Here is a 27,489-nt window from a genome sequence, read left to right as displayed (position 1 = left end):
AAAATTTAGTAGTGAAATAGGAAATTTATTTGTGTATCAACAAGATCAAGGATGCAGTCCTCTGCCCATTCTACCCTTTAAAGTTATCTAATTTAAGAGAAAAAGAATTGTATAGATATGGAAATAGTTGGAGAGAATTTTTATCCTTATTAAAAATAGATATGCACACCAATATTCAACACCTTTATTAAAAAACATCCTATTTACAGCTCTAATAAGCCACCATTAAATCACAGTAATCATGTGCTAGAGAACAGGTGTTTCAAATCACTAAATTTGGAAGTAAAGTGAAGTTGAAGGAGCATGTTGGAAGCTTTTTATTGGCTGATTGTGGCTGCAGTTTCCATGGCAATTCCACATGCACCCTGGTTCCCAAATCTTACTCTTTCAAAATGCAGTGGCAAATACTATTTATTATGAGGACAAAAAAATTGGGTCAAATTATCATCATTTATTGAGCTAGAAACAGTAATAGAAATAGGAACATGTATGGAACTCTCCTTTATAGTTTGCTCATATTTTTTGTCATCCACATTCATTCATGCATATTTTCTGCGCCCTCTGCTGTTAACATATGTTACAAAAGGAAAATACCCCTAGGGCAACAGCTTGTTACAATAATCATCATTTATTGTGGAAAAATGCTAGTCATACAAAACACAAATCACACTTGGTGTTTATGTTTAAAGAGTTACACATTTAGATATATTAAAATCAATATCAAGTAACACTAACTCAATACTCCAAGGCCCTATGACATTTGCAGTTTGAGTTGTAGTATGGCCCCTGTTTATTAAACTGAGCTTTATTATTAGAATTAGAACAGAAGAAAGAAAGAGACTGAGAGTTGTGACTAAACAGCTCAGTTAAGAAAAGTAAGGGGCAACAATGGGAGTCTTAACTTGGCTCTACACAGGCAAGGACTTCTCTCGTCTTTTACTTGGCAAGAATACTCATATGTAGAGGCATATTTAAAGTGGAGTATGCCTGAAAGTACATCGGGCTACAATCAAATAAAATTCAAATAATCTGATACCACTTTCTATAAGACATAAATCATAGTTCCAGTTGATTGCCTAAGGAGAGAAGCAGCCATAGATATGACTCTAGTGAATTTCGATTTTGGTGAATCTGTAAAGACAGAAAGAATAAAAACACTTTTGGAGTAGAGACAGCGAGGAATAGCAAGCAGTATTGGAGTTTCTACTTGTGATGACTTCATTGAGGAATTTAGAAGAATAGCTCTGATATGGAATATGTAGATTAAAAATAAGTGTCTACCAGAGCAGAAACAGAATAATAACCCACAGATTGGGGCTATTTGGGCTGAAGAGAAGCATCCAGGTTAGAGATGAAACTGGGAGGACCTAGTGTAAACCAGGCTGTAATGTAAAGTGAGGCAAAATTCTGTATCTCAAATTACATTTTTATAGAGCTTGTATCTTGAGAGTCTCTCATCCTCAACATGTTTATGTATCCTGAATATCTGAGAGTGCTAAATTTCAACCCTTAGAGTCAGAATCCAGGTTTTAATTTTTTTATTTTTATTATTTATTTATTTATTTATTTATTTATTTTTGAGATGTAGTCTCGCTCTGTCACCCCGGCTGGAGTGCAGTGGCACGACCTTGGCTCACTGCAATCTCCACCTCCCAGATTCAAGCAATTCTCCTGCCTCAGCCTCCCTAGTAGCTGAGATTATAGGCCCCCACCACCACACTAGCTATTTTTTTATATTTTTAGTAGAGATGGGGTTTCACTATGTTGGTCAGGCTGGTCTTGAAATCCTGACCTCATGATCCACCCACCTTGGCCTCCCAAAGTGCTGGGATTACAGGCGTGAGCCACCACGCCCGGCCCCAGGTTTTGAATTTTGGCTAAGTTTAGCTCAGTTACTTATTTCTGAGTTACAGCTTTCTATTTTGAAAATAGAAGTGATTATATCAATTTTGCATATTTGCCATAATGATTAAAGATGATAATACATGTATTGTGTTACTTGAACAATGTAAATACTTATGATGTTTCCTTCTGTTTTCTTCTGTCCTTCTGATTCCTTATCTGACTGATGCTGTGAGAAATTACTCTAGTATAAGCACGGAGAGAAAGCCATAAATTCCAATGGTGAATTATTTTAGTATATTTTTTCCTTCCTCCTCCCTCTTAGTAGCAAATACTACATTAGAAAAAGGACTGGGGTATTATGAAAACTCTCTGTACTTTCCACTCCATTTTGCTGTGAACCTAAAACTGTTCTAAAAATAAAGTTTATTTTATACTTTAAAAAGGCAGTGCGAAGTATCAGTGCAGGAAACTGGCTCCTGGAGGTCTTCATTCTGGGAGCTGCTTCTGCCTATCTTTCATCAATCTCGTTGACACTTTCTATTTTTGTTTTTGGCACTGAACACCTAGTTCCTCAGAGTCTGCATCCATCTGTACCATCTTTTGGGCAGAGAAGTCTAGAAGCACAGAGTCTCTAAAGTTCTGGTGGTCAGATATCTCATGGGTCTCTAGTGGTTTGTGGAGATGGGTCTTCAAAGCAGTGGAAAACCTATGCTGTTAGCTTCTCTTACCCCAGCCAAATCGTATTCCCATCAAAACCAATTCTCACACTATGATCTCTGAAACTAAATTGCAAGGGGATACAGCAGCAGAATGTATACTCCATATTTCTAACAAAATTACAATTCTGAATCTCTGCTAGCTCTTCTAGCCTTCTTTCTTCAATGTCTAGAACTATATTTAGCCCCTTAGCATCCTCATATCTCTGTTTTCTCTTGGTCATGTCCTTTTTTTTGGTATTTAGAGAACATAAGCACTTAGAAGCCAACATTTTACCAAGTCCCAAGTCTTACCATCTCATCATGACTATTCCAGAAAGGGAAATGTGTTTTAAAAGCATGAGAGGAAATGGTTTTTAAAGCCCCAATCTTCCCTGGAACTAAGGGTTTTACAGCCAAGTCCTAAAAAAGAAGATATATTGTTCCATATTTTACGGTGACTCCATTGTGTTTCCTCTAAAAGGACAATTGAAAAATTCAAGGAAGATGATTAGAACAAGTAAGGATTTAATTTACCACTCTTAGCAGATGTCTCTGCTTTGGTTAGAGAAAGGCCATCTAAGCAAGAGATAAATTAACCTTCCTCTCTCTTCTTCCTTAACCAGTTGCCTAATTTCATTTTTGGAATAATGTAAACCATGCACATGGACTTCTCAATGCAGTTAACCAGAGGGATTATGATGAAGTATGGGGAGCACAATAGGCAGAGTACAGCCTGAGTGAGATTCCCACATCCCCTTAACTCGCCACAAACACATAGACTCACACCTTACTGATGGCTTGCCCTGTGAGAATATTAGGCTGTATAAGCATATGCAGATCCTCTAAGGACATGTCGCCATTGTGCATGCATTGCAATATAGGAGATTCCTAATGAAGTAATACTGCAAATATAATTTATTGTAATCCTTTATATGACTGCATCTTTATAGATCTTTAACATATATTTGTTTATACTGTTCATATTTCCGGATTGAAGTTATTTGACTACATATATTTCCTTTACATTTTTTACTTTAAAGTCCAGGAGGTCAAGACATTTGTTTATGCTTTTGTTTATTTTTAATTTTCTGCATCCCTATCCATTCAAGAAATACTTATTTAGTAAGTTATATAATCCAAACACTAAGCTGAAAGAGAAGTAAAACATTATCTTTTTCTCTAGGCTCTCATAATGGTAAGCGATTTTGCATATTTACTATGTGCTAGAGATACAATTTTCATTTAAACATTAAATAGGAAATATTTTATCCCATTTTATTCATACAGAAACCAAGAATCAAAAAGGATCAGCCAAGGGCATGTCTCTGGAGGGAATCTTGGAACAGTGAGAATGGGAGGCCTATAAAGAGATATGTTAAAATTCATCAAATATCTAGAAAATGAGAAAATAGATTTTAAAAAGTTGAAAGATAGACAACAAAAAAATGAAAGAAAGTATCAAGAGGAAAAATGTGAGGCTATATCTGCAGTACTTCCTCTATTTAACATGCTGTCAAGGTGGTAAACAGGCAAGCATAAAGCTTTTCTAAGAAATAGATGTCCAGTAACTAAACAAGAACTTTGGTGTATCAGCTTACTTCACCCAGAACTACAGTATAATCATCAGTTTCAAAGTTACAAGATGTAGCAGCAGATATTTCTGATGTGTTTATCCTGATCTTTAGACAATGTTTTTATACCATGTAAGCAGCCAAAAGATCATCACTTTTTATTTCTTGTATGACTAACTGACATGCTTTTGAGCAACCGAATTTCACTTCCATCACAACTGATAATAAATTGTGTCAAGTGATTTGTTGCATTTCCACTGCTATTACTCAGCTGATGGTGTTATAACAGAAACATATACCCCTTACTGAAGTAAATCTTCCAAGTTCAATATTTTGGAAGTTTTACATTGTCTAAAGATTTTAGATTAAAGATGAATTAAATATCCCTTTATTTGAAAAATAAATATTAATGCTATTGATCCCTCCAAAACTCTGAAGAAGATACGAGGTTATTCTTTCTTGTTTCTAAGCTGGTGTCTCTTATGAATAAGAATAATGCTTTCATATATTTATATCTTAGCTTTATAGAATTATGAAAGTGCTAGTTTCCTTGTAGCTGTCCCTTTCTCTCACAGTCTTTGTTCTGTTACTTTCCCCAAATCGCTCCCATTTATTAAAGTTTTGAAAGCAGCAGGTTAAGTGCACAACTTTTACTTTCTCACATCATTCTCAAAAACAATTGATTTGTTTTTCTAAGACCACCAGAGTGGGCACAAAAGAACCAGCGAGTAGGCAAGGCTAAAAGCAAAACTGCAAATTTATTCTTTGGTCATCTAGCTTCAGGGACCGGAGCTGGGAGGGGGTGGAGTTTCTTATACAGTCCCGGCAAGAGTAGGGGCTGAGAAAGCCCGCCCCCGGCGCATCTGCTGGGAGTGACTTTTCTAGGAGTGGAAGGGCAATAGGCGGGGCACGGGCATGTCGGAGGAGGGGGGGCGCTCCGCAGGTGCCACCAGGTAAATCTTGGTCTCCTCGGATTGACATCACCTGGTGCATGCCTGATTAATCTGCACCTTCCCGGGCGTCAGCTGCATTCTCGCACGCAGGGGAAGAGTTGGTGGAGAAGAAGAACCCGGAAGTGCACCATCCTGCCTCCGTTCCTCCAAACAACAATCAGGAGAGTTTTTCTGACCATTGTCAAGGTGGCACTAGGATGGAGCAAAAAAGATAAAAAAGGTACAATCTTTGAATTTAACTCACCAGAGTTCAAATCTAATTTTAGAATTTTCTATCTGTGAGATTTTGTGCAAGTTACTTAAGTGTATCATGCTTCAGATTTGTTTTTTAATCTTCAAGGAGTGAATGTTACTATTCTCCAACTGCTTTATGAGGGATATATAAGACACATGTGTCATGCCTGGCCTACTACCAGACTCATGCAGCTTTTAAATACTAAATGCTAGCTCCCTCTGCTTTTAAAGGGCCCCTGAATAGGGGTCCTCTCTAGCAACTGGAGAAACCAAAGGACAATCTGGACAATTCAGGGATTTGGGACTTGTGCATTCAGCTTTTACCTAGTCAGAGCTTTTTAAAGTACCACATGGACCTGACCTTGGATGTGAGACAATGTATTTTAAAGCATCAGAGAACTTGGCCTTCAGTATTTATCAGATGAATCTGAAATAACAAGTGCTGGTTCTGTAGAAGAAGGATTCTGCTGGCTCTCTGATTTTAGACAATACTCATAGTCGATCTTCCCAGATTCCTAAATAGTAAAATGAGGTATTAGGTAATATCAATGAGGTCATGATAGAAATCTGTGGCTTTGCTGCTCCTTCTAGAGCCTCTAGCAGAAATATCTGATCTATTGCAAAGCTGCTTGCTGCTGAGAAGGAACCTCAAAATGCTGTTCAACACTTCATGTGTGTTGGGAATGTAGGTTGGTTGTTATTTGTCAGTACTTGGGTTCTACAATTCCTTAACTCCCTTCCAATTTTTAATTGCACACTCTATGATTATTATTATTATGAGGCTCATTCGTTATACTGTGTTAGAGTTACATCCTCAAGGGTCAATCAAGTGCATATGACTCTTTGTCCCAGCCTACAGTGCGTTTTTATTCTTCTGTTTGCTCTATAAATATGAAGATTATTAGCCATAAAGCAGTCAAAATTTGGGGAATGTCTGTCAAAATTCCTGATTAGTTTTATAATCAATGATCTATAGTCCTTCTTCTGGTAGTAATTAGCCAAAGCAATTACACTAGTGGAAATAATATAACCATGTCTTATAAAGAAGGAAAAAATGCTGATTTTTTTTCATTAGAGAAGGACTTCTTGCAAATAAGTGAAACAGTGATATCAAGTCACTGTGACAAAATTTAACAAGGGTGAGAATTGCTCATAAGTCATCCTTTATATACACCTGCTATAGTTTGTTACTGTATCATTTAAGCTATCATTCTACTGAAGATTCATATGTTGTAGGTTTTAGGAAAGAACCATTAAGAGAGGCCAATACTGGGTTCCCACAATTTACCCTATGACATTTCTATCCAAATAATGTAAGATGAAAGAAAGGTTAATAAACACAGAAAAACACCATATGCTATTCCAAATAGATTATTTAACACTATGACAAAGCTTACGAGTAATGGAAGAATTATGACTAAAACTAATTTGTCCTTCATTTATAAGAATGACTCAAGTTTAAAATTTACTATTCAATTATCTGGAATTTTTTCTGATTAGACTTCATTTTTAGAACAGGTTCAGATTTACAAATAAGTTGCAAAGATAATACAGAATCTCCCAATATATTTGGCATACAATTTTCTCTATTATCAATATTTTACATTAGTATGACAGAGTTGTTAAGGAAAATGTATCAATATTGACAAATTATTGTTAACTAAAAGTCATAATTTATTCAAATTTCCTGAGTTTGACCTAATGCTCTCAACCTGTTGCAAGGTCCCATCCAGGATGGCACATTGCATTTAGTCATCATCTCTTTAAGGTTATCTTGACTGTGACAATCTTTCAGACTTTCCTTGTTTTAGATGATGTGCACAGTCTTGTGGGATTCTTGCCAGATATATTGAAGGAGGTCTTTCTGTTGGAATTATCTGATGTTTTTCTCATGATTTGACAGAGGTTAAGAGTCTTTAGAAAGATGATCACAGAGATAGTGCCTTTTTTATCCATCATTTTAAGGGTACACACCATCAAAAGGATTTATGACTGCTGATATTGACCTTAATTACCTGTGGTATTGGTTGTGTTTCTCCATTGTAAAGGTGCTCTTATTTTCCCCCTTTCCATATTGTAATTTTTTGAAGGAGTCACTACATACATATAAGAGGTAGGGAGTTATATACCCCTGCTTTAGGCCTGTATTAGTCAATTCTCACAATGCTCTAAATATACTACCTAAGACTGAGTAATTTATAAACAAATGAGGTTTAATTGACTCAGAGTTCTGCTTGGCTGGGGAGGCACTGGGAAACTTACAATCATGGTAGAAGGCAGGGGAAACTGCCATTTTAAACCATCAGATATCATGAGAACTCACTATTATGAGAACAACATGGAGAAACTGCCCCTGCGATCCAATTAACTCCCACTAGGTCCCTCTCTTGACATGTGGGGATTACAATTTGAGATGATATTTGGGTTGAGGTACAGAACCAAATTATATAATTCCACCCTGACCCCTCCCAAATCTCATGTCCTTCTCACATTGCAAAATACAATTATCCCTTCTCAACTTTCCCCCCAAGTCTTAACTCATTCTAGCATTAATCCAACAGTCCAAGTCCAAAGTTTCATCTGAGACAAGGCAAGTCTCTTCTGCCTATGAGTCTGTAAACTCAAAAGCAAGTTAGTTGCTTCCAAGATACAATGGGGTACAGGCATTGAATAAATTATCCCATTCCAAATAGGAGATATTAGCCAAAACAAAGAGGCTATACGTCCCATAAAAGTTGGAAATCCAGCAGGGCAGTCATTACATTTTAAAGCTCCAGGATAATCTCCTTTGACTCTGCGTCTCACATCCAGAGCACATGATGCAAGATGTGGGCTCCCAAGGCCTTGGTCAGCTTCAACCCTATGGCTCTGCAGGGTAGAGCTCCTGAAGCTGCTTTGATGTGGTGGCATTAAATGCCTGCAACTTTTCCAAGTGCACAGTGCAAGCTGGTGGTGGATCTACTATTCTGGGGTCTGTAAGATAGTGGCCCTCTTCTCACAGCTCCACTTGGCCATGCCCCAGTGGGGATTCTGTGTGGGGGCTCCAACCCCACATTTCTTCTCTGAATTACCCTAGTAGAAGTTCTTCATGAGGGCTCCACTCCTGCAGCAGACTTCTGCCTGAACATCCAGACATTTCCATACATCCTCTGAAATCTAGGGTGAGGTTCTCAAACCTCAACTTTTGTCTTCTGTGCACCCACTGGCCCAACACCATGTGGTTGGCACCCTCTGAAGCCACAGCTCAAGGTGTACCTTGGCCCCTTGTAGCCATGGATGGAGCTGGAGTGGCTGGGACACAGGGTGCCATATCCTGAGGCTGCAAAGAGCAGCAGAGCCCTGGTCCTGACCCACAAAACCATTTATTCCCCCTAGACCTCCAGTCCAATGATGGGAGTGGCTTCCTTGAAGATCTCTGAAATGTCCTGGCAACATTTTCCCTATTGTCTTGGCTATTAACATTTGACTCCTCTATACGTATGCAAATATCTGCAGCTGGCTTAAATTTCTCCCCAGAAAATGCTTTTCTTTTTTACCTCATGGTCAGCCTGCAAATTTCCCAAACGTTTATGCTCTGCTTCGCTTTTAAATAAAAGTTCCAGCTTCAGATAATCTCTTTGTGAATGCATATGACTGAATACTTTCAGAATCAGGCAAGTCATCTCTTGAATGTTTTGCTGCTTAAAAATTCCTTCCATCAGAAACCCTAAATCATCTCTCTCAAGTTCAGAGTTCCATAGATCTCTAAGGCAGGAGTAAAATGCTACTAGTCTCTTTGCCACAGCATATCAAGCATGACCTTTATTTCAGTTCCCAATAAGTTCTGCATCTCTATATGAGACCATCTCAGCCTGGACTTCATGTTTATATCACAATTAGCATTTGGGCTGAAACCATTCAACAGGTTTCTAGGAAGTTCTAAACTTTCCCACATCTTCCTGTCTTTTTCTGAGCTCTCCAAACTGTTCCAACTTCTGCATGTTACCCAATTCCAAAGTCACTTCCACCTTCTTAGATATCTTTATAGTAGCACCCAACACTTGGTACCAATTTTCAGTATTAGTCCGTTCTTACACTGCTATAAAGATACTACCAGAGACTAAGTAATTTATAAACAAAAGAGGTTTAACTGACTCGCAGTTCTGCATGGCTGGCAAGGCCTCAGGGAACTTACAGTCATGGCAGAAGGCAAAGGGGAAGCAATACACATCTTATATGGCAATGTGGGGTGGGGGGGCGGAGAGAGAGAAAGAGAGAAATCAGGGGAAACTGCCCCTTTTAAACCATCGGATCTCATGAGAACTCCCTCACTATCATGAGAACAGCATGGAAGAAACCACCCCCATGATCCAATTACCTTCCACCAGATTCTTCCCTGGACATATGGGGATTACAATTCAAGATGAGACTTGGCTGGGGACATAGAGCTGAACCATATCAAGGACAAACATCAACATACATTATTTAGAATTTTTCTATGAAAGAGATTTGTTTCTTCTTCTCCATTTATTAATTATATCAGTATAGACTCATGGATATTTATTTTATACCTTAGGCTCTTACTACTGTATTTGGTTGCTCAAATTGTCTTAGATTTGCAAACTGGGATTTCTTTCTGTCTGCTCATTAGCTCCTTTGATAAACACCATCAATATTGTTTGTTTATTTATTTATTTATTAGTGCTTTATTTCATATACCACAAAATAGCTTCCTGAAATTTAGACTGAGATTATGTGGAATCTATAGATTCAGGTTAAGAAGAATGGACATATTAGAAATACTGTATCTTTCAATCCGTTAACATGGAATATCTTTCCATTTACTTAGATTTTCTTTTATTTCTTTCATCAGAATTTTGTACTATTCTGTACATTTTGTAGATGCCATATGTACTTTGTTAAATTTATACTTCAGTCTTTTATTATTGGTGCTTTTATAAATGGCATTGTCAAATTCCAATTATTTATTACTACAATACAGAAAGCAATTGACATCTCTATTTTAACCTTGCATTTACTATAAGCCATAGAATAGCTTATTAGTTTGAGGAATTTTGTGTGTGGATTCTTTAGAGTTTTCTATATAGACAATTATATTATCTTTGAACAGAGAGTTTTCTTTCTTACTTTTGAATCTTTATATACATATTTTTATTTCCTTATCTTATCTTTTGCACTAACTAGGGTTTACATTATGATGTTGAACAGGAGTATAGAGCAGGGACACCCGTGTATTTTCCCTGATGTTAGAAAATATTTTGTTTCTTATCATTTAATATAAATAAGCTGTAGATTTTTGGGGAAGGAGGCAGATATCAAGTTGAGAAGTTCCACTCTATTACTACTTTACTGAAAGTTTTTATAATGAGGGAGTGTTGGATTTTGCCATCTTTTTTATGCATCAATTAATATGATTCTGTAAGTTTTACTTAACCTGTTGATGTGCTGGATTATGTTAAATGAATATGTTGCACTATGTGGTGGTATATAATTATTTTTATACACTGTCAGATTCAATTTGCTTACATTTTATTCAAGATTTTTGCATATATATCCATTAGAGACATTGGTGTATAGTTTTAATTCTTGTGATTTAATTTATTTTATTATTAATGTTTGCCTCATAAAATGAGTTAGCAAGTGTTCTTTCTGCTTCTATCTTCTGGAAGATATTACAAATAATTGGTAAAATTTCTTCCTTAAATTTTTGGTAGAATTCATCAATGCAACCATCTGGGCCTAGTGGTTTCCTTTTGGTGGGTTACTAATTATTGATTCAACTTTTCTGACAGATCTATATGGCTATCCAATCCTTCTGTTTCTGTTTATTTGAGTTTTGTTACTTCATATCTTTCAAACAATCAGTCCCTTTCATCATGGCTACCAAATTTGTGATCATAGAATGGTTTATAATATTCCTTTATTGTCCATGTTAATGTCCACGGGATAAGTAGTTATGACCTCTTTTCTATTTTAATATTAATAATTTTTGTCTTCTCTCTTTTTTGTTGATTATCCTGAATTAGTGGTTTATCCACTCTTATCTTTTCAAGTAAACTGTTTTTGATCTTATTGATTTTTTCTATATTTTGCCTGTTTTCAATTTTATTTTTTTCTTTTCCAATTTGCATTATTTCTTTCTTCTGTTTGCTTTAGTCTGAATATTTTCATTCTGTTCTAAGATGGAAGCTTAAGTTATAGATTTTAGATCTTTCTTCTTGCCTAATAAATGAATTTGATGCTAAAAATTTTTCTCTAGTAGCTGCCTTTGCTGCATCCCACAAGTTCTGATAGGTTTTATTTCTGTTTTCATTTAGTTTATTTTCTTAAATTACCATAAGACTTATTTTTTGACTCGTATGTTATTTAGAATTATATGTTTAACCTTAAAATATTTACCAATATTATCACTATCTTTCTGTTTTTGATTTCTTGCTTAATTCCTTTGTGGCTTGAAGAAGTAATTTGTATGATGATTTCTATGGTTTTAAATTTGATGTGATATGTTCTTTTCACCCATAATAGGGTCTATCATGGAGATTATTCTATGTGAGTTTGAAAGAAATATGTATTCCACTATTGCTGGATTCAATATTCTATCATTGTCAATTAGATCAAGTTGATAGATAGTCAGCTATATCATTTTATGTCTTATGCCTAATGAATATATCAACCACTAAGAGAGGGTTGAGGAAGTCTCCAGCTGTAATAGTACCTTTGTCTACTTCTCCTTCTAGTACTATCAGTTTTATCCCTGTATTTTGGCTCTCTGCTGTTACGTGTATGCACATTAAAGATTGTTAGGTCTGATTGGAGAATGGACTCCTTTATCATTATGTAACGCTTCTCTTATCACTGATAATTTTTTGTATGTGTGTTGAAGTCTTCTCTTTCTTAGAGAGAATGTCTCTCAAGTTCTCTTGAATAGTGTTAGCATTGTATATCTTTCTCCATCCCTTTACTTTTCACATAAATGTGTCTTTTAACATAAAATTGTCTCTGACTTTGTCTTTTAATTTATGTATGTAGATAATTAACATTTAAAATGATTATTTATATGGCTACATTAACAACTACCATGTTTATAACTGTTCAAATCATTGTACTTTTTAAATTAATAGCTTCTTTTCTGCCTTCTCTGATTTTAAAATAACATTGTAGATGATTGCATTTTCTCTTCTCTCTTAGTATAACAATTATACTTACTTTTAGAAGATTTTAGTGGCATTCCTAGAGTTTGCGATATACATTTTCAACCAATCTAAGTTCATTTTCAAATATTACTATACATTTTCATGTGTAATGCAGGTACTTAGAAGTTTTTTTCTAATTCCTCTCTCCTACTTCTTACATCATTGTCACCATTCATTTTTATCCCTATGTTATAATCGCTCAATACATTGCTATTATTCTTTTGGAAAAAAGTCTTATATCAATTAAGAATAGTAAAAATAAAACATTTCATTTTCATGTGTATTTATTTATTCTCTGATTATCTTCGTTTCTTTATATAGACATAAGTTTCTAACATACATTATTTTTCTTTTTAAATAACCTTTTTAAAACATTCTTTCAGGTCAGGTGTCCTGGTGATGAATTCCTTTAATTTTTGTTTATCTGAGAAAATATTTCTCTTTCACTTTTGAAGGATAATTTCACTGTATATAGCATTTCTTTTTCTTTCCATACCTTAAAAATTATATTTCAGTTTATTTTTGCCTATATGGTTTTTGATGAAAAGTGCAGGATGGGTAACATGCTTTATTCCTGTCTTCTTTCAAGATTTTTTCTTTGCCTTTAGTTTTCTGTGGTTTAAATGTAATATCCTTGACAATAGTTTTTTATTTATTTATTCTGTTTAAAGAACAAGCCAGATGCAGTGTATTGTGTAACAGAAACTGAGATAAATGGGCCTTGAGTGTAGTATTTTATATTATTCTGACTAGAAGTTGTGATCGATTTAATATTAGCTGCAGCTGCAGACGATGGAGATTTCTTCTAGGGTCTTTGTTTTTGTCTCTATTATCTTTGGGTTTTCAAAATAGAACCTGTTTCTAACAGTTTTTTTGTTTTTGTGTTTTTTGTTTTGTTTATTTGTTTTTTATCAATCCACTGTTATTATACTGGAGCCCCATGCTATTGTGGCAAAATGTAGGGGAAGGGAACATTCTATAATCCTACAATTCAATCTTAGTCTTTTAGTTGATCAATGTTCTTCACAAAAATTTCTTAGCCTTATGCTTGCCCACCTTAAGTGAGACAGAAAGGTTAACGAGGGCTGGAGTTGGGTAATTGCCTTTCCATCACTTTGGGAAAGTCTATGATGCAGTCTTTTCCCTTGCAAGGGAGTCCTTTGTTACCTCTCTCTTGAGATATTTCAAACAGTTACTTTTCTCTCATCCTGTTAGAAATACAAGCAGGTTTTTCTCGACTCTTTACTGGGAGCATGTGGTGGTATTTCTTAAATTAAAGCTCATGAAAGTCAGGGGTTTCTTTAAGAACGGTCCTGACCAGGCACAGTGGCTCACGCCTGTAATCCCAGCACTTTGGGAGGCCGAGGTGGGTGGATCACGAGGTCAGGAGATCGAGACCATCCTGACTAACACCGTGAAACACCGTCTCTACTAAAAATACAAAAAATTAGCCGGGCGTGTTGGTGGGTTCCTGTAGTCCCAGCTACTCGGGAGGCTGAGGCAGGAGAATGGCGTTAACCTGGAAGGCGGAGCTTGCAGTGAGCCGAGATAGCGCCACTGCACTCCAGCCTGGGCGACAGAGCGAGATTCCATTAAAAAATAAATAAATAAAAATAAGAAAAAATCATGGTCCTTAGGTGTTTCTCATTCTCAAGTCAGTGTATAGCCTGGAGCAGTTTGTCAAAATTATCATTTCATTGTTCCCACCAGTTTGTGGCTCCAGTGGCTTCTGCTTGGGGAAAATTGATCTCAGCTTCATTTCTCCGTATTTGTCTCTTTCCAGATTAAGAGGAGTCAGTTTGCCCGACGACCTCAATTCTCTGAAGGATAAAAGCAAATCATTGATTTTTAGTTTGTTTACCTTTTTTCTCATTTTAAGAATAGGAGTGATGACTTTCAAGCTTTTTACATATCAGAAAACAGAAGTCTGTAAGAATTCCTTTTTGACTGAATGTCTAGTGTTCCAATGTCTGAGTCTATTACTTTGTAGACAAATGTCAATCAATAGATGTTTGGTTTAATATTGTATATACATTCACACCATGAAATACTGTACACTTGTTAAAAGAAATAATATGCTTCTGATTGCTGATACAGGACAAAGGAAAAAGATATCCGGAATATATTATTTTGTATTATCCAGAAAATTATACAGTAAGTGACTATTTGTGTACAATAAGGGAAGAATAAGAATTCTTTTTTATATTTAGTTGTATTAGCATAAAGAATCTTGAGAAGATATCTGTGATGGTTGATTTTGGATGTTAACCATCCACTTTATTGGATTAAGGGATACCCAAAGAGCTGGTGAAGCACTGACTCTTTTCAATGCTCCTGTAGGCATTGAGCCAATCTTTCTTCTGCTAAAAGGGAAACCAAGTGGTTTGGCATTCCTCAGGTGTGGGTGTTTCCAGGGAAGATTGACATTTAATTCAGTGAATTGAATGGGGAAGATCTGCCCTCAATGTGGATGGGAAGCATCTAGTAAGCTGGGGGCCCAGATGGAACAAACAGGTGGAGAAAGGTTGAATTCAGGCTCTCTTTTCCGAAGAACTCCAGGTTCTGATGACTAAGGTTCTGATGACATGAACTTCCTTGTCAAAGCAAAGGTTGAATTCAAAGAAAGGTTGAATTCAGGCTCTCTTTTCCAAAGCCAGAGCCCCCTTTTTCTCCTGCCCTTAGTCATCAGAACTTCCAGGTTCTGATGACATGAACTTCCTTGATTCTAAGACCTTTGGTCTTGGATTGAGCCATGCTACCAGCTTTCCTGGTTCTCCAGCTGGCATATGGCCTATTGTGGGACTTCTCAATTTCCATAATTGAGTGAGCCAGTTCCTCTAATAAGTCCCTTCTCATTTCTATCTCTTGCTCTGTTTGTCTCTCCCTCTCTCTCTCCATAGATATATATGGAAATATACATTAGGTTGGTGCAAAAGTAATTGCAGTTTTGTCATTACTTTTAATGGCAAAAACAGCAATTACTTTTCCACCAGTCTCATAATAATAATATTTTATTATTAGACATACAATATAAGGAAAGCAATGAATATTTATTGACCCCTTATTGCACACAAATGATCACTTACTAATTTTCTGAATATTACTTTTCACAAAATAATATATCGGGGATATCTCTTCTTTTTCCTATATCAGTAATTAGAAGCATACTAATTCTTTCATATATATATGTATATATGTGTACACACAAACATATCAGTGCATTTGTGTGTAAATATACACACATATCAGTGTGCGTGTGTGTGTATATATATATATTCACACACACATATATATATATATACACACACATATCAGTCTGTTTCTCTGGAAAACCCTGACTAAATAATAAGAAAATATTTAAAGTAGTTACCTATAGGAAGCAAAGGTAAGGGAATGAAAGAGTGGACAGGAGGCAGATATGGTAATTAGACAGTTTAATATAAACCATTTTAAACAATATTGTTATTTTAGAACTTTATGATTGTACTATTTACACAAAAACACAAGTAACATTCCTCAAGATGCTTTATTTGACTTTCATTTATAAACTTTGGGGCAAGTAACATTGATTTTTAAAGCTAAAAACATTAAGGAAAGTCTCCTAGGAAATATGAGGTGTTTAGACATTCCTTGTCAACTTACACCCTGAGACTTGTGCTCCAGAGTCTATTTGGTCAGCCTGGATGTGAGATACAAAATATAGTCTTTCTTCTGGAATACATTAGAGTTTTTAAGGATGTGAGTATACTTTTAAGGTTTCATTGTGATGATTTTTGGATATTAACCTCCAATTTATATTTTGAATGCCGCCTCATATAGTTTATTTGCTCTATCTTGTTAGCCAAATGTCAATCTTTTGGCCAGAAAACAGGATTGGAAGCCCCATATTTGCCAGAACACTTTAAGATTAGATCAATTTCAGTTTATTTTTATTATCTTGGAAGACAGTGAAGAGTCATCTTTTCCTCTGGATATCAAAAGAGATGGAGTTTTACCAAAGTGACAATAGAACTTGAAGATCTCCTCCACCCACCCACAGTCTGTTTTACTCTTTTACAACCTTAAGGTTCTTAGGTCAACTGTGGGTGAAACTGACTCTGCATCTATTAGATTAACTGTAATAGAATAGAAAAATGCTCCCTTTTTAAATGGTCCACAGTAGTCATTGTGAGAATGTTGTTTAATAGAAAGTTACGTAAAACTGTGGAAATAGTTTCAGTTAGGAAAATGTTAGTGACTCCATGAAACTATTGTTATCACTAAATCCCCTGCAACCTCAAGCTTGTTACCCTTCTTGAAAGTCTTTATTTACAACTGAAAGTGGGAATGGCAGGTGATGTTCATCTTATGTGTCAAATTAGATCTATTGTTAGTGGCTACTCCTAGCAGTGTTGAGACGGATTTTGATAACAACCTGACATTAAGACACACTTAAAGACAGGGTGCTATGATCCATCCGTGGTATTCATTATAGGTGTGAGAGGCGAGAGTGGTGGTACAAGAACTGTCAACTCCAGTAGGATTTGTAACTCCAGGAAGCCCAACTTTATTAATTATAAATTTTAGTAACTGCTGCTAACATATCATTAATATAATGAAGACAGTAAAGACTAACCAATATTTATTGCATACTTACTATGCACCAGGTGCTGTGCTAAGGAACTTTAAAAAAAAAAAAAAATCAATAGCTAATCTAATCATTGCTGAACACCTATAAGATATCACCTCCATATAGTTTTTCATCAGTACAGATTATTTGTTCTTTAAAATGCCAGACCCAGCAATAACCTGCATTGGAACTCATTTATTACAATAAAAAAATACAAAATTAAGTGAGAATCTTATCTAAGCCCTAGTTGATCTTGAAATATATTTCAAGATTCTCAATTAATTTTGTATTTATATATATATATATCTCCTAGGTTTCAATAATTTTCTCAAATTTGCTATATAACGCCTTCAAGATATTTGAAATATTCAACCAAATTTGAAGAATGTAGGAATTTTCATGATTTTAACACATTTTAAAAGTTTTATGATAATCTCTTAAGCAACAGTTAAAAGTAAATTTTCAATTAAATCTTTTCACCACAATAATGGTTTAAATAATATTTGTTTTGGTGAAAAAATCGGAGTAAATAGCTAAATAGAAGCAAAAAGATAAAAGAGAGACAAAAAGTTTAATGTGCAGGAAAGGTGTCTCAAAATCTGAAACATAATATGCATTTCTTCTCTTGGTTGTTTAAAGGAATTCCCACCATAGCCTTTATTCCATTAAACAGGGTAAGTATTATGACATAGAACAGGTGGTGTGTTAACATCTTTGATCATACTATAAACTAAATTTCCATTGCAGAAGAAACTATTGGAAATGTAATGAAAACATAATGAAGTCAACATTCTTGCTTACCAAATGGGACTTTGCAGCACAGTTAATTGGACGTCAGTGTGAAATGTTGACAGACAGAGAACAGAATGGAGGGAGAGATTTAAAGGGAGAATGATTTTATATAAGCATTTATATTTTCAGAAGTAGCTTTCACCATCTGGATATTTTCAATCATGTGGATAAAACATATAGTTGGATGAGATTTTTGGGTTTCATCTAGATTTCCCTATATCCTCTACACTGCTTACATAAGATTGAACACTCAATAGACACTCGCTGATTAATATTTGGCACCCTGTATTAACAATTACAAGTTTGATCTGAAACTGAATGTTTTGAAAATTGTGATATAAAATGTCACTCAGCTTTCTTCTTTTTATTTCTTTATTTGGCTTGAAGGCAGTGGGGCTTTCATCAATTCCTTAACAATTTTATTTAGAAATAATTTACCTACGACTCAATTCACCCATTTAAAGTACGCAGTTCAATGTTTTATTTTCTATTCACTACAGTCACCACAATCTAATTTTCAAACATTTGTTTCACTGGAAATAAATACCATACCCAGTAATAGTCAATCCTGATTTCGCCCCATGTCCTGCCCCTGCCAGTCTTAAGCAACCACTAATATATCTCTGTCTGTATAAATTTCCTTATTTTGACTATTTCATGTGAATGGAATCATAAAATAGATGGCCTTTCTAAATGCCTTCTGTTACTTAGCATGTTTTCAGTGTTCATCTCTATTAAATTATGTATTATTTATTTTTATTGCAAAACAGCATTCCACTATATAGATATACCATATTGTATTTATCCATTCATCATTTGATAGACTCTGCAGTTGTCTTCATTTTTTGGCTCTTATGAACAATGCTGCTCATGAACATTCACATACAAGTTTTTACATAGATCCATGTTTTCATTTCTCTGGGGTATATATTAGGTGTGCAATTACTGGTCATACAGTAACCCTGGTTGAGGAAAGCCTAGACTGTTTTCCAAAGCTGCCGCACCATTTTCAAATCCCACCAGCGGTGGATGAGGCTTCAAGTTTCTCTAGTAATATTGGCCTGTTGGGCCTAGAGTAGAGCTTTGGCCCTATTAGTAAAATCCAGCCCCAGGGGAGGAGCTAAGGAGAAAGGGAGCCCTTGTCTTCTTGGCAGTACACATGGGTAGTAGAACTTCTGAAACACAGAAAGGTGAGGAGAGAGTGTGGCCCAAATAATATTCTACCTTTTCTCACCAAGATTTAGTAGATTTTCTTGAATAAATCTTTATTTCTATATACCATTAGGACAATTTTTAGATATTTTGAATGATTGTTTTTTTCCATACACATAATTTTCACCAGTTAAATTGACGTCTTGCTATGAGGAGCATCCGTGGAGTTCTTTATTCTACTATTCTAGAAGTTTTTATCCTCTTACCACTAATTTAAATCACTGTCTCCCCTTCTGATTACTTACTGACTTGAAGTGGCTTATGTAAATATGGTGCTTGACACAAAATTAGTCATTAAATATGTTGTTTGTATATCACTGATTTCTCATCTGACACAAAGGAGGCCCGTAAACGTCAATACAGAATTTCATATGAAGTGAAAATGCAGTCATGTGTTGCTTAAGGACAGGGATACTTTCTGAGAAATTTATTGTTAGGCGATTCTGCCCTCGTGTACATCACAGAGTGTAATTACACAAACCTAAATGGTATAGTCTACTATACACCTAGGCTATATGGTATACCCTATTGTTCCTAGGCTACAAACCTGTACATGTTACTGTACTGAATACACTAGGCAATTGTGACACAATGGTAAGTCTTTGTGAATTTAAACATATCTAAAGATATAAAGGTACAGTAAAGATACGGTATAAAAAGATAAAAAATTGCATACCTATGTAGGGCACTTACTATGAATGGAGTTTGCAGAACTGGAAGTTGCTCTTTGTGAGCCAGTGAGTGAATGGTGAATGAATGTGAAAGCCTAGGACATTACTGTACACTAGTGTAGGCTATATTAACTTTATATAAACTTAGATTGCACAATCTACATTTCAAAACATTTTTTCTTTAGTCATAAATTAATATTAGTTTATGACATTTTAACTTGATAAACATTTTCCTTTTTTAAACTGTTTTGACTCCTAATAAAACTTCTAAAAACACACATCATACAGCTGTACAAAAGTATTATTTCTTTATATCCTTATTCTATAAGCTCTTTTCTATTTTTAATTTTTCTTTTTTCTTTTTTTTTTTTTACTTTTTAAACTTGTTGTTAAAACCTAAGACACAAACATTAGCCTAGGCTTATGCGTGGTCAGGATTATTACTATCACTGTCTTTCACCTCCACACCTTGTCCCACCGGAACGTCTTCAGGGGCATAGCATGCATAGAGTTGTCATCTCCTATAATAACAATGCCTTTTCTGGAATACTTCCTGAAGGACCTGAATGAGGCTGTTTTACAGTTAATTTTTTTATATAAGTAGAAAGAATACACTTTAAAATAATAATAAATAGTATAGTAAGTACATACACCAGTAACATAGTCATTTATGATCAAGTATTATATACTGTGCAGAATTGTATATGCTATAGTTTTATATGACTGGAAGCACAGTAGGTTTCTTTATGCCAGCATCACCACAAACACATGAGTGATGCTTTGTGCTATGAAGTCACTAGGCAGTAGGAATTTTTCAGACCCATTATAATCTTATGGGACCACTGTTATATATACAGTTCATCATTGACCAAAATATCATTATGTGGAATATCACTGTATTCTTCAAAATGAAGGTTGACATTTTCAGATAAAGGAAAACTATGGATTTGTTGCTAGCATATTTGGACTTCAAGGAATGATAATTTTATTAGGCTAGATGAAAATAATGGTAAATGGATATTCAAATCTTTTGCAGTGAATGGAGGCCATTGGAAATGGGAAGTATATAGGAAGTAGTAGGAATATATCTTAATTTCTTTAAAATACACATGACTGGTTTAAGAAAAGCTTAAAGCATTAACTTGAGAGGCTTAGAATTTATGTGGATGTGATATACATGACAAATATAGCATGAAGTGTCGAATGGGGTAAATGGAGCTATAAAATTGCAAGGTTTTCATATTTTATGTGATGTTCTACAATATTAACTCTAAACAGACTGTGAAGAGTTAACAATGCATAGCATATTTCCTACAGAAAGCACTAAAACATGAATGTAAAGATATGTAACTAAAAAGTCAATAGATAAATAAGTTACAATTCTGAAGTATTCAAGTAATAAAAAAGAAGGTAGGGAAGAGAAAGAGAAACAATAAGCAGAGGGAACAAACAAAATAAAAGTTTATAGGACTAAATCAAACCATATCAATATTACATTAAATATTAATGGAATGAGCAGACTAATAAAAGCAGAAATTACTAGACTAGATTAAAATGAAAGATCTAACTATATGCTGTCTACAAAAAATGCACTGTCAACATAAAGACACATAGAAACTGAAAATACATTTATGGGAAAAGATACAGCATACAAATTATAATCATAAGAAGATTGCAATGGCTATATTAATATCAACTAAGATAGACTTCAAGACAAAGCATATTATATTATTAAAGAAAAAGAAGGTGTTTCATAATGATTAAAAGACCAATTTATGAGAAAGTCAGGAGAATTTGTATCTGCTTAACAGGATAATTTCAAAATGTAGTAAAAAATGTCAATAACAAATAAATAGATAATTCAACAATCATTCTAGAAAAAATCTATTCCTTTTGCAATTAATAGAATTAGACAAAAAGACCAGTAGAGATATAGAGAATCTAAACAACACTATTAACCACCATAAGCTAATCAATATTTAATAGAACACTACACCAAATGAGTGTTACAGAATGTACCCCGAACGTTATAGATTTTTTTGAAGCACACATGGCATATTCATGAAGATACATCATATATGCTGAGCCACAAAAAAATAAATTTAGAAGATTTTTAAATAAATTTAAAAGAATCAGGAAAGCTGGTAGTGTAATTCATTCTGAATCCAAAGAACTGAGAACAAGGAAAGCCAACAGTGTACTTCTCAGTCCAAGACCAAACCCATGAGAACCATGGGGTGGGGGGATGGGGAGAACTTGTGGAGGTCCTGAAGTCCAAAGGCCTAAAAATCTGGAGCTCTAATGTTTGAGGCAGGGGAAGATGATGTCCAAACTCCAGAAGAGAGAGGGGATTTGTCTTGTCTATACCTCATTGTTCTATCTGGACCCTAAAGGGATTGGGATGATATCTTCTCACGTTGGTGCGAGTGGATCTTCTTTACTAAGTATACTAATTCAAATGCTAATGTCTTCCTGAAACAGACATCAAATTCACACCCAGAAATAATGTTTTACCAGCTGTCTGGTTATCCCTTAATCCAACCAAGTTGACAAGTAAAATTAACCATCACATTATGACGGGAGACAAGGAAGGGAAACCTAAGCAGAGCCTGGTAGACTGCTTAAATTGAAGAGATAGAGAGAAGAGTCCAGAAAAACAAAGGCAGCTAAAGTTTTCAGGGCAGAGTAATGCAACAGAACTCTAAAGATCCACAGAATTTCCCCCTTGGGTACTCAGCAGAAGAGTGATGAGTGCATGGCTATGAAGAAACTCTCTGAGGCAGGCAAGGTGGCTCACACCTGTAATCCCAGCAATTTGGGAGGCCAAGGCAGGTGGATCACTTAAGGTCAGGAATTCGAGACAAGCCTAGCCAACATGGTGAAACCCAGTCTCTACTAAAAATAAAAAGGTGGTGGGACGTGGTGGCAGGCACCTGTAATCCCAGCTACTTGGGAGGCTGAAGCAGGAGAATAGCTTGAATCTGGGAGATGGAAGTTGCAGTGAATCAAGATCGCACCACTACACTCCAGCCTGGGTGACAGAGCAAGACTCCAGCTCAAAAAACAAAGAAACAAACAAAGGAAACGATCTGAGACAAAGATAAGGCTACCTATAAGGATAAGAGGAAGTAGTACACAGAGATCACACAAAAGCGAGAATAATGCCTGTTTCCATTGGTGAGATTGAGAAATGTCATAATTCACAGGGAATTCAGTTGAACACTTAAAAGAGTCTTATCTCAGAAGAGAAGAAAATAACTAACCCTAAACTAAACATCACTCTTTGCTACTATCTAACAAATCTTAAAAACAAAATCCAAAAATATCAAACTGTTTTCATGTAATTTAACTGCATCTGAAAACAAAGCTCAAGAATATTCAAGGGAATAAAAAATAAAAATAAAAAAATAAAGCCCCTAAAAAGAAAAAATTCACAATATCTAGCATCAAATAAAAATTTACCAGACATGCAAAGAAGCAAGAAAATAAAACCTGTTGCAAGGAAAAAAAAAAAATCACTCCATTGAAACCAATCCTGAACTGACACAAATGTTAAGAATAAACATACAAAGACATTACAATGGCTGTTATAACTATATTCAAGAGGTTTAAAATGTGAGAGAAAATATCAAGCATGCTGAGACACAAAATTTGTTGAAAAAATCAAATTTATAGAGAGTAAGGCTACAATGTCTGAGATGAAAAATACATTAAATGTAATTAATGGCAGAAGAGACACTGCAGAAGAAAAGATCAGTGAACAGAAAGGCATAGCGATATAAACTCATCAAAATGAAAAAAAGAGGGAAAAATGACTAAGAAAAAATGACAAATACCTAAAAATGTGGAAATAGCTTTAGAACTGGTTAAAGAAATGTTCTGGTGAGGGCTCAGAATTGGACAGCTGTAGAGAAAGCCTCAGTCTTCTTAGAGATTACTTAAATGGCCATGACCAAAATGCTGGTAGAAATATGCAGAGTAAAGGTCATTCTGATGAGGTTTCAGAGGCAAATCAGGAACATAGTACTGTCAATGGATAGAAAGGCCACCCTTATTGTTAAATGGCAAAGAACTTGTCTGAGTTGTGTTAAGTCCTAGTGTTTTGTGGAAGACTGAACTTGTGGGTGATAAAGTAGGGATGTTTTGCAAAAGAAATCTCCAAGCAAAGTTTGAAGGTACAGCATGGCCTCACTTAACTATTTATAGCAAAATGTGAGAAGAGTGAAACTAATTAAAGATAACATTTATAATTAAAAGACAAACAGGGCTGGGCACAGTAGTGGCTCATGCCTGTAATCCCACTGCTTTGAGAGGCTGAGGTGGGCAGATCACTTGAGGCCCAGAGTTCAAGACCAGTCTGGCCAACATAGTGAAACCCCATCTCTACTAAAAAAAAAAAAAAAAAAAGAAAAAGAAAAACAAAATTAGTCAGGCATGATGGCAGGCACCTGTAATCCTAGCTACTTAAGAGGGCAAGGTAGGAGAATTGCTTGAGTCTGGGAGGCAGAGGAGGCTGCAGTGAGCTGAGACAGTGACAGAGTGAGACTTCATCTCCAAAAAAAAAAAAAAAAAGGCAAACATAATATAAAGAATTAGAAAATTTTCTGTTTATAAAAAATGAGAAAATGTGTTTAGGAGAAAACCCCGAGAGTATGGTCAAGTGATAGTTTGATACAGTGGTTAGTATGGATAGAATGAATCCAGATTGCTATTCATAAAGGTAAAAACAGTGTATTCATTCATTTTCACACTGGTAACAAAGACATGCTCGAGACTGGGAAATTTACAAAAGAAAGAGCTTTAATTGGACTTACAGTTCCACGTGGCTGGGGAAGCCTCACAATTATGACGGAAGGCAAGGAGGAGCAAGTTCCATCTTACATGGATGGCAGCAGGCAGAGAGAGAATGAGGAAGATGCAAAAGTAGAAACCCCTTATAAAACCGTCAGATCTCGCCAGACCCACTCATTACCACAAGTACAGCACGGAGATAGTCACTCCCATGATTGAATCATCTCCCACTAGGCTCCTCCCACAAAACACAGGAATCATGGGAGCACAATTCAAGATGAGATCTGGGTGGGGACACAACCAAACCATATGTTTCCGCCCTGACCCCTCCAAATCTCATATCTTCACATTTCAAAAGCAATCATGCCTTCCCGGCAGTCCCCCAAAGTCTTAACTCATTTCAGCATTAACTCAAAAGTCCACAGTCTAACATATCATCTGAGACAAGGCAAGTCCCTTCTGCCTCTGAGCCTGTAAAATCAAAAACAAGCTAGTTATTTCCTAGATACAATGGGGGTACAGACATTGTGTAAATACAACCGTTCCAAATGGGAGAAATTGGCCAAAACCAAAGGGCTACAGACCCCGTGCAAGTCTGAAAACCAGCAGGGTAGTCAAATCTTAAAGCTCCAAAATTATTATTATTTTTTTTGCAAAGTCATGGGAGTGAGGCTGCCTAAAGCTTTTGGGACCCAACCCCCACCCCAGTGTGTCTGTTTTACTGGGACATGGACTCAAAGAAGATGATTCTTTAGCCTCAAGATTTAATACTGTTTTCCTTGTTGGGGTTTGGACATACTTGGGAGCTGTTACTCCTTTATTTCCTATGTCTTCCTTTTGGAATGGGAATATCTACCCTGTGTCTATTCTACTACTGTGTTTTGGAAGCACATAACTTGTCTCGTTTGGTAGTTCATGGACAGAGGGGAGTTTGCCTCAGAATGAAACACACCTTTGAGTCTCATCTACATCTGATTTAGATGATATTTTGATAAGATTCTGTACTTTAAATTTTTGAACTGGTGCCAGAACATGTTAAGACTTTTAGGATTACTGGGATGGCATGAATGTATTTTGCATGTAAGAAGGATATACATTTTGAGGAGCCAGAGATGAAATGCTACGGTTTGAATATATGTGTCCCACCAAAATCCATGTATTGGAATATTATTCAATGCAATAGTATTAAAAGGTGAGGTTTTTGGTAAGAGCACCCCACCCTCATGAATGGGATACATGACTTGAAGGAATGTCCTAGCCCCTTTTTACACTTTTACCCTTTCTGCCATGTAAGGACACAGGATTTATCTTCTTCAAAGGACACAGAAATATGACACCATCCCGGAAGCAGAAAGCAGTCCTCACTAGGCACCAAATCTGCCTGCACCTTAATCTTGGACATCTCAACCTCCAGAACTTTGAGAAATAAATATATATTATTTATAAATTACCCAGTCTGTGGTATTTTATTATAGCAGCAGGAACAGACTAAGACGCACCTTAGGTGATGTGTAGATATTATAGGAGAGGAGAATAAAGGGCAAACATTGTAAATTAGAGTTATGCAATGGTAGAATGTGCTACTATGCATCCAATGGTAGATATATGTGAGCTCTCAATATGCCTGTGTTAACAAAAAGATGAATAGTATTTTCTTCCTCTTTGAACAGACTTTTTCTACCACCACTTGTCCCAGTAGCTCAAAAACACTTTATGTAAAGTCCACTTTAAATTTAAACTTCATGTTTAACACAGTCTTTTAATTTAGTGAGTCTGGAAATGAAGTCTCAGTTTACATCATATACATATGATATGCGATATATCTACTCTTAAGCAAGAGAAAAACACAAGCTATGTTTTACTATACTTTTTATTATATTTTAGTGGTATGTATAGTTCTTAGAGTAAATTATTGTGAAAATACAGATACTTCCATAAAACTCCACTGTAGTTTATTTGTATTTACAATTACAATAAATCTTTCCAAACCCCAGCCATAATAATCTGATTGAAGCAAAAAGAGGAGCACAGAGAAATGGCATCTGCAGAGTCGCCACAATTTTATTGCAATATGTATAAGCAAAGTATAATTATGCAGTAAAAATAAACTTAAAGAATTATGATTCAGGTTTACAGATTAAGACATTAATTCTGTGGATATATGAGCAGTCAGTGGTAGTTTTAGTCACCTATGGCAATTCCTCAACTTCACAATAAATATTGTGTTAATTCTGTGGTTACCATGGATTTACTAAAGCCCAAACATTTGGTTTCATTAAAGCTTATCCAGTTGAAAGTAATGCTGAACTACTTATTTAATACTCAACAAATGGGCTTTTTTACTTTGCTGTTAGGTTGTTTGCCCAGCCCATGGAAAGCTCAAGAATCTTTGCTTTGGAAACCTTGTTACATCATCCGTATTTCAGTCAGTTCTTCTCAGGCCTCAGCAGAACCTGTGGTTAACTTTACTACAAAGTTTATCCAAATTTGTTGTGATATTCTCATTATAAGCCTGATTTTCCACTAGCCTGTGTTCCAATTTGCCATGTACTTTTCTCCGTCACTACCACAGTGCGAGCACCTTAGGAAATGTGGATGAAAATAAGGAAGAGCAAGTTTACGTAAAGGGAGCAAGTATGTGTTTACATGTTTGTTCTTCTAAATAAATCAAGGAGGTTTTGATGTCTGTGGGCTTTTTAGAAAATTGGTCAGTTTACCTAGCCACTTCTCTCCCACGTCCAGCTATAGTTTCCAACGTCCGACTGCTTCTCCTCTCTACCAGCTGAGTCTGCAGTCTTCACAGGCACCGGATGGTGGGTGGGGTAGGCAATGGGTTGTTTACGAAAAGACAACATTCCAGCAGGAAGACAGATAGAAGTTCTCGCTTTGAGCCAGAGTTTCAGGCTTTTCGGCTTGAGGG

This window comes from Piliocolobus tephrosceles, chromosome 14 (assembly GCF_002776525.5).
Source record: "Piliocolobus tephrosceles isolate RC106 chromosome 14, ASM277652v3, whole genome shotgun sequence".
NCBI lineage: Eukaryota > Metazoa > Chordata > Mammalia > Primates > Cercopithecidae > Piliocolobus > Piliocolobus tephrosceles.
The sequence above is the reverse complement of the archived record's forward strand: the minus strand, read 5'-3'. Positions refer to the sequence as shown.